The sequence below is a fragment of the Oryzias melastigma genome, linkage group LG24, assembly GCF_002922805.2.
Source record: "Oryzias melastigma strain HK-1 linkage group LG24, ASM292280v2, whole genome shotgun sequence".
Taxonomy (NCBI): Eukaryota; Metazoa; Chordata; class Actinopteri; order Beloniformes; family Adrianichthyidae; genus Oryzias; species Oryzias melastigma.
Window position 1 is genome coordinate 7,427,374 of NC_050535.1, and position 7,740 is coordinate 7,435,113.

The 7,740-nt window shown below is 36.9% G+C and overlaps 1 protein-coding gene across 1 annotated transcript in view; it reads left to right on the top strand.

The window, feature by feature from the left end:
* LOC112158173 (pleckstrin homology domain-containing family G member 1) overlaps positions 1-7,740 on the top strand; it is a 45,334-nt gene that overhangs the window by 5,574 nt on the left and 32,020 nt on the right. The window lies entirely within an intron of this gene.

Sequence of the window (7,740 nt, forward strand, 5' to 3'; positions counted from 1 at the left end):
AAAAAAAAAAAACATGGAAAAATGTCTAATTTTGAAAAAAAAGCTAGCATAATGCTAAAATGTTTGGTAAATGGCAAATTACCCCCGACGCATCACTCCCCCAAAAAATCTTTAAAAAATTCTATATTTGCCAAATTAGCTAGCATAATAAAGAAGTATAAGATAAATGCCAAATTAGCTACAAAAAAAGAAAAAATGGCAAATTTTACATAATCAGCAAGCATATTGTTAAAATATTAGGTAAACTCCTTCAAGTTGGAAAAAAAAAACACTGGAAAAAATTTCTAATTTTGCCAAAACAGCTAACATATTGTTAAAATGTCGGCTAGAATCCAAATTAACCAAAAATAAAAAATAAAACCTGGAAAAATGTCTAAGTTTTGCCAAAACAGCTAGCATGATGCTAAAATATGAGCTAAATCCCAACTAGCCAAAAAAACAAAAGACAATAAAAAAAAATAAAAAAAAACAGTAAACATGTCTAATTTTGCCAATATTTTAGCATATTATAAATCTTATAAATATGAGTTTCTTGAGTTCTAAAAAGTACGGTGGTAAATTTGTTTTTGTTTCTAAAATTTAATGTTGTTATTATCAGGTTTAGCTTCTGTAATTGTCGTCGGGATTGTTAATAAGTGATTTACTGGTTCATCTTTTCAAAAACCTTTTTTTTTTTTGGTAATTAAACAAACCCTGCCCATTTATTGTCAGATTGTGGTCTGTCTGGTTCCTCCTGGTTTTCGCCGTTTGCCCTGCAGCTGGGTCTGACGCTAAACATATTAAATCCCAGCTCTTTGTATGAAGTTCAATGAAAGCCAGAGATGGAGGCCAGGTTGCTCAGACACTTGATGTATTCACTCTCCCTCTGGCGTGGAACACAGCCCTCACACATTAAACTAATCCTCCAACGCACAAGCAGCGACAAGCCAAACACACACAGTGGGGAGAGCCGGTCCGCGGCCGCACGCTGAGGAACCATAATTACAGATCGTGTTGAGCATAATCTGGTATAACTATCGTTCGGTCATCTTTACTCTCGCTGAAAAAGAGGCCAGTTCACCCAGGAAACGGACAGGGTGTGCCCCAAACACAGCGGTGGAAGGTGGGAAGGAGGGGCCGGGCAAACACACGATGGGGCAATCTCGCTGTGATGTTTGGGTTTGGTGTTTGCTCTTCGTGTGCGTGACCTCTGCGTGCCCACATCATGAAATAATTAGCACGGTTTGTCTTATCATTCGAGAAGTAAACAGTGTGCATTCCGTTTGAAGCACAAACTTTGGCGATAAGGAAGACTTATCAAAGCAACTGGTCACCTATTGATAATGTAAACAGCCTATTGTGCATTGTGTACATGAGAAACCGTGTGTTGTACAATGAAAAAGTCAATTTTAAACTTCTACCTGACATGGATGCTAATAAGTTCCGGCTGCAAAGACAGTGACCATCCATCATCGTGTCTGAGCTCAGCTTATTACTTTAAGCTGCTTAACTCGTCTTGTCTTTTCATCATCCTGCAATCAAAGATGCCCAAACAAAAATGTCCTTCATTTAAAGCGGGCCCTCATCTTTATGTGATGTGAAAAGCGATCCAGAGATGCTGAGATTCTGGTGTCTAATTGTGAAAATGTGGGTCAGTTCTTGGAATGCAAACATTTGGATCGCCGCTCTTAATGTGCTGGGAATGGCTTCCAAACTTGTTGGAGGAAAATGGCTTTTGAGTGATCGCTGTAGCCCTTTTCCTGCTTTTCTTGGCATGAGCGGATCAACATTTAGACCAGAGAGGGCTATTACAGTGGATGTACTTGTCTTTTCAAGATTTATCTTCGCTGAGAGTAGATGTGTTTGAAGAGGGAAGTGACGGCTCTTGAAGGACCCACTCCAACCATATTTGAGCTATTCTCAAAGCGCTCCCAGTCTCTTAATTACGATAATGTTGTTTTTAGCAAAAATCTAGGACATAGTTTCTGCAGAGTGGCAATAGCTCACTAGAAGAGTTGCATTACTTGGGATAATGCTACTGTGAATGCTTTTTGCTGAAATTGGTGACACACTTAACTTTAACTGCTGAAGGGATTTCCCTAAAATGCGAAAGCTGTTTACAAAATGTTACATTTGCTAGAAAATTAGAATGCAGAAGTTGACCTAAATTGAATGAAAATTGTGTTGTAAACATTGCTTAAAAATCCCTAATACATGCAAATTTTGCAAAAATATTTAGTGTGTTGCTGCTTAAATATGAGCTAAACTCCAAATTAGCCCAAAAAACCTTAGTAGATTCCAAATTAGCCAAAAAAGCTAGCTCGTTGCTTAAATACTAGCTAAACTCCAAAGTAGCCAAAAATTCCTCAGTAAATTAAATAAGTAAAAACGTTAGCCGGTTGCTTACATTGAAGCTAAACTCTAAATTAGGACAAAAGACCTAGTAGATCACAATTTAGCCAAAAATGTTAGCATGTTGCTAGAATATTAGCCACAACTCCAAACCTCAGTAGATGACAAATTAGCAGGAAAAAAAGAAAAAAGCTAGCACTTTGCTTAAACAGTTGCTAAACTCCAAAACTACCTATAATTCCTCAGTGAACTAAATTAGATGGAAAAAGAACGTTAGCCTGTTGACAAAAATAGAAGCTAAACTTTTAATTAGCCTATAAACTTCAGTTGATATCAAATTAGCCAAAAATGCTAACATGTTGCTATTAAAGAAGCTAAACTCTTAACTATCCTATAAAAATTTTATTAAATAACAAATTAGCCAAGGAAGTAAGCATGTTGCTAAAATAGAAGCTAAACTCCAAAATAGCTTAAAATTCCTTAGTAAATTAAATAAGTAAAAACGTTAGCTTGTTGCTTACATTGAAGCCAAACTCTAAATTAGGACAAAAAAACCCCAGTAGATCACAATTTAGCCACAAATGTTAGCATGTTGCTAGATTATTAGCTGAACTACAAATTAGCATAAAAAAACCTCAGTAGATGCCAAATTGGCAGGAATTTTTTTTTTAAAAGCCAGCACTTTGATTAAATACTAGCTTAACTCCAAAACTAACTAAAATTCCTCAGTGAACTAAATTACATTTACAAAACGTTAGCCTGTTGCTAAAACAGAAGCTAAACTCTTAATTAGCCTATAAAAACTTTAGTAGATAACACATTAGCCAAAGAGGTTAGCATGTTGCTAAGATAGAAGCTAAACTCTAAGTTAGCCAAAAAAGCTAGCTTGTTGCTTAAACACTGGCTAAACTCCAAAATAGATTAAAATTCCTTAATAAACTAAATTTGTCAAAAACGTTAGCCTAAATGCTTACTTAACATTCACACAATTAGAAATTTGCTTCTGTGTTGGGAGTGGAGCGGTGTAAGGCCGCCCCCTTCCCCATCTTTCAACTATTCAAACCAAGGGTGTAAAACCCATTTTGGTTCAAAGGTAACATTCAACCCGTCAGATCTCAAGTGGGCCGGAAAATAAACTTGGAAACATTTGTGAACACAAAAATTTGTAGTTAACCTCCTTTTCTCTCCTGAATCTCGACATATTCCTTTATCTCTCGTGTTTGCCGGTCTTGCGTTTCCTTTACTCCCCCTAGTGGCGGAATTGCGTATTGTGGTCATTTCATTAAAGAACAATGACGCGCCAAAGAAACTTGTTTTTTTGTTGTTTTTTTTAACATGCCTATGTAGCAGACTTTCCAGTGTCATCGTGAGCGTTCTTTAGTGTGCATGACAGTCACATGATCTAATATGACAAAGGGATTTAATTAAAAAGGTGGAAAATAAAAGTGGCTGTTCAAACTCCCTCATTTGATACCGGCTACACCGCATAAGTGGCGCCCGAACCTGGAAATACGGCTACATTGGTGTCAGCGGTGGGATCTAAACGAAATGTAGCTGTCAGTTCCCAAAGTACCCAACATTTGTCCATTAAAAGCCCGATTGGGGAAACCATCTGGTTGCCCGGATACAACCTGTTTACACCCTCTCCCACTAGCTTACAGCCCCTCACATCCTCAACCTAATTTTACCGATGCACCAAAAATGGTGAGCAATGTAAGAGTTAACCAGCTACAGTTTTGAGCCGGATATCAGCTCAGAGGAGGAAAACAAAGACGTGTGCGGATCTAGTCGTCTACAAATGGATGCATTAGATTGCAGCTAAGCATGGAGCTCATGGCTTGCCGTAGTTGTTGCTATGTCACAAATAAAAGCTTTTACCATCTTTCTGCTCCTAATTTGAAAAGAATGAGTGTGTACATACTACTTTGGGTTTGAGCTTCATGCTTTTCAATCTGAACCTGTGAACTTGGGGGTCTTTGAAGCGAGACCGCCTTAAGGTGAGCTGCTGCTGCCACCGCCGCCGCTGGCAGTGTGAGAGTCTCACCCTTGTACAGATGCTGGATATCACTGTTGCCACAACATGGCAGCTGCTGCTTCAACCGAGAGTCCCGCTTTGATGATAAAGACGAGTGTCAGACTCCTGCCGAGCTGGTATGAGCCTCTCTCATGTAATTCCACCCGCGCTTCATCATTCGGCCTGTTTGCTTTCTGTTCCCATCAAAGCTTTCCTGTGAAGCAGACTTTGAAAAACGGCGAGGGAAACTCTGGCGGCGTGTGTCCGACTCGCTGCATGTGTGGTTTTGCTTCAGCTGGCCTGACTGTATGAAGGCCTTGAAAGCTGGTAATCATATCTTAACAGATTTCCACACACACACAGTGTCAGCCGGTTTGGCACAGGCTCAGTGCCAGAAATCCCCTGTAGGTGCACACAAACTTGACAGATAAAGCCTTCATTCATAACTCTGGCTAGATTGCTCTCAGCTGGTAAACTTAACGTCTCACTCCAATCATCTTTTGATCTATTTTAAACGTGTTCCCAGATGTCTTTCAATTATAATTTTAGAAAAAAATGAAAAAAATCTGTGTTTAAATTAAGGACATAGTTTCTGCAGAGCAGTAATTCATTAGCTTAAACAAGCTTAATTTTTTAAGGATATTTTGGAGTTTAGCTAAAGTTTAACCTACATGCTAGCTGTTTTGGCTAATTTGGGCTTTACTTTTTAAGTTCATAGGCTGTAATGTAGCTAATGTTTAAGCTACATGCTAGCTGTTTTGGCTAATTAAGGCTTTACTTTTCGAGTTTTTTAGGCAGTTTTTGAGTTTAGCTAATGTTTCAGCTAGCTATTTAGGCTAGTTTTGGCTTTTTCCTGATTTTTTAGATAGTTTTAAGCTACATGCTAGCTGTTTTGGTTAATTTGGGCTTTGCTTTTCAAGTTTTGTTAGGCTGTTTCAGAGTTTAGCTAATGTTTCAGTGTCATGCTAGCTGTTTTGGCTAATTTAGCCTTTAATTTTTAAGTTTCGTTAGGCTTTTTTTGGAGTTTAGCTCATATTTCAGTTACATGCTAGCTGTTTTGGCTAATTTAGGCTTTACTTTTTAAGTTTTGTTAGGCTGTTTTGGAGTTTAGCTAATGCTTCAGCTAGCTGTTTTGGCTAGTTTTGGCTTTTTTCTGTTTTTTAGATAGTTTTAAGCTACTTGCTAGCTGTTTTGGCTGTTTTTGTTTGTTTGTTTTTAGGCAAATATGGCATTTAGCTAGTTTTTAGTTTATTTTTTTTAAATAAATCTCCTCAATTATCAGAAAGTTGCAACAAGAACACAATTTTTGAAGGGAGTGGGTCCTTAAATCCAATTTTTGAATTAATTTACAGCTTCTAATTTTTCATTATTAATGCATTTGCTCTCATAGAATCATAAATCTACATTTTTTTCCTAGTTTGGGTGAAACTGAGCAGAAACTTTTTAGAAAGTGTCCGTCGAGCGGCAAATCCAACCGTGCCCAGCAGGAATGTCAGGAATATTGGACAGACTGTGGAAAGTGTTTGCTGTTGTAAACAGTGACTCTATTCTGTGGCATAATCTGACTTTCAGCATCTCTGCACATGAAGCACTTCACTCAAAAAGCAGCATATAGTTGTTTTGGGGAGTTTTGTGCCAAACGACTGTAATAGAAAGCCCTAAATATACAGTACGAGTAACCCCATGTGGAGAGACTATGTATTAGCGGTGAGAACATGTGTTTAGATGCAGAGGCAGAGATGTTGCCTAAGCTGCAGTTCTGCATTAAAACACTCAGTTACATTGATGAATCAGAAAATTACCCTAGTTTGTAGCATATTTATTATTTTTAATTCACTTATTCAGTGCAGTTATTTATTTTTAGATATTTTATGGTCCTTCTGAGAGACGTAAAAGAGTAGATGGTGATTAGGAGGTTCACTTTGATGAATTTTGGAAGCAGAAATGCAGAAATCAAAGCCAGAAGTTCACAAATTACTGGTTAGCATCGCGGTGACCATCCTTTTTATGAAGTCATTGGTTTCAGACTTTGACAGAGTTGTCAGGCATGCCCAGATCGGTTGACTTTCATTGGTTTTCCTGGCATAAAAAAACATTTTCTATGTTTTTTTGTTTTGTTTTTGTTTATTTAGCATGAGCAAATCTCCAAGGCGTCCATTATTTTCTAAATTCAAATTCTTTATTTTTCCATTCTTGCATAGCATCAGAGAAGCAACACCAAAAGAAAACAGCATCTAGACCAGCGATGGGCAAACTTTTTGAATTGTGAGCCAAAAAGAGCTCTAAAATTTGACGGAAGGGGCGGACCATGACCAGATACATGGCGTATTTTGGTAATCCACCTCATAAGAGGAAGAAATAACATTAAATCTGGATGAAAACATGTTTTTATTTTGATTAAAACTGATATAAAACATAAGGTTTTATTTATTTTATGTGGTTCTCATTTTATCAGCCAAAAGTTTGATGAAAACCTTAAACTTAGAGAAATGATGCATTCATGTGTTGTGGGAATGATCGGAAAAAGGACTGTCCGACTAGAAATAACATACATAAACGTTAAAAAAACAAAACAAAAAAAAAACAATTCTTCCAACACCACAGAACTGCAGAATAACTTTTCTGAACCTAGACAAAGGTTAATGTATTTAAAGTGTGCCATCTCTGGGAAAACACCACAATTAGACGGAAAATAAAACAAATAAGGATTAACATTTTAATTTATTCCCATTTGGCCAGATTTAATAGAACCATAGTTTGCCCACCCCTGATCTAGACATATCAGTAATAGAAGGAGCACATAGGAAGCTCAGAACTGGTCAGGACAGCAGACGCTACTTAAACTAGAAAAGTTGCTTTACCTGCGATAATGCTTGTGTGAATGTTTGTTGCTGAAAGTAGTCACTAAAGATGCTGAAGCTTTTTGCTGAAAATGTGACAATTTACTTTAATAGCTAAAATGATTTACTGAAAATGCCAAAGCTATTTGCATAATGTTCAATTTGCTAAAAGACTGGAAGTTCGTTATGAAAGTTGACCTAAATTTTTTCTTTAATTTGTAGTAAAACTGCTTAAAAATGCCGATTACATTAATTTTTCTAAATGACTTAGTGTGTTGCTTAAATATGAGGTAAACTTCAAATTAGCCCAAAATCCTTAGTAGATTCCAAATTAGCCAAAAAGCTAGCTTGTTGCTTAAATACTAGCTAACTCCAAAATATCCTAAAATTCCTCAATAAACTAAATTATTCAAAAACATTAGCCTGTTGCTAAAAACAAGAAGCTAAACTCTAAATTAGCCTACAAAAACCTTAGCAGAAAAAAAATTAGCCCAAAACGTTAGCATATTGCTAAAATAATAGCTAAACTCTAAATTAGCATAAAAAACAGCAGTA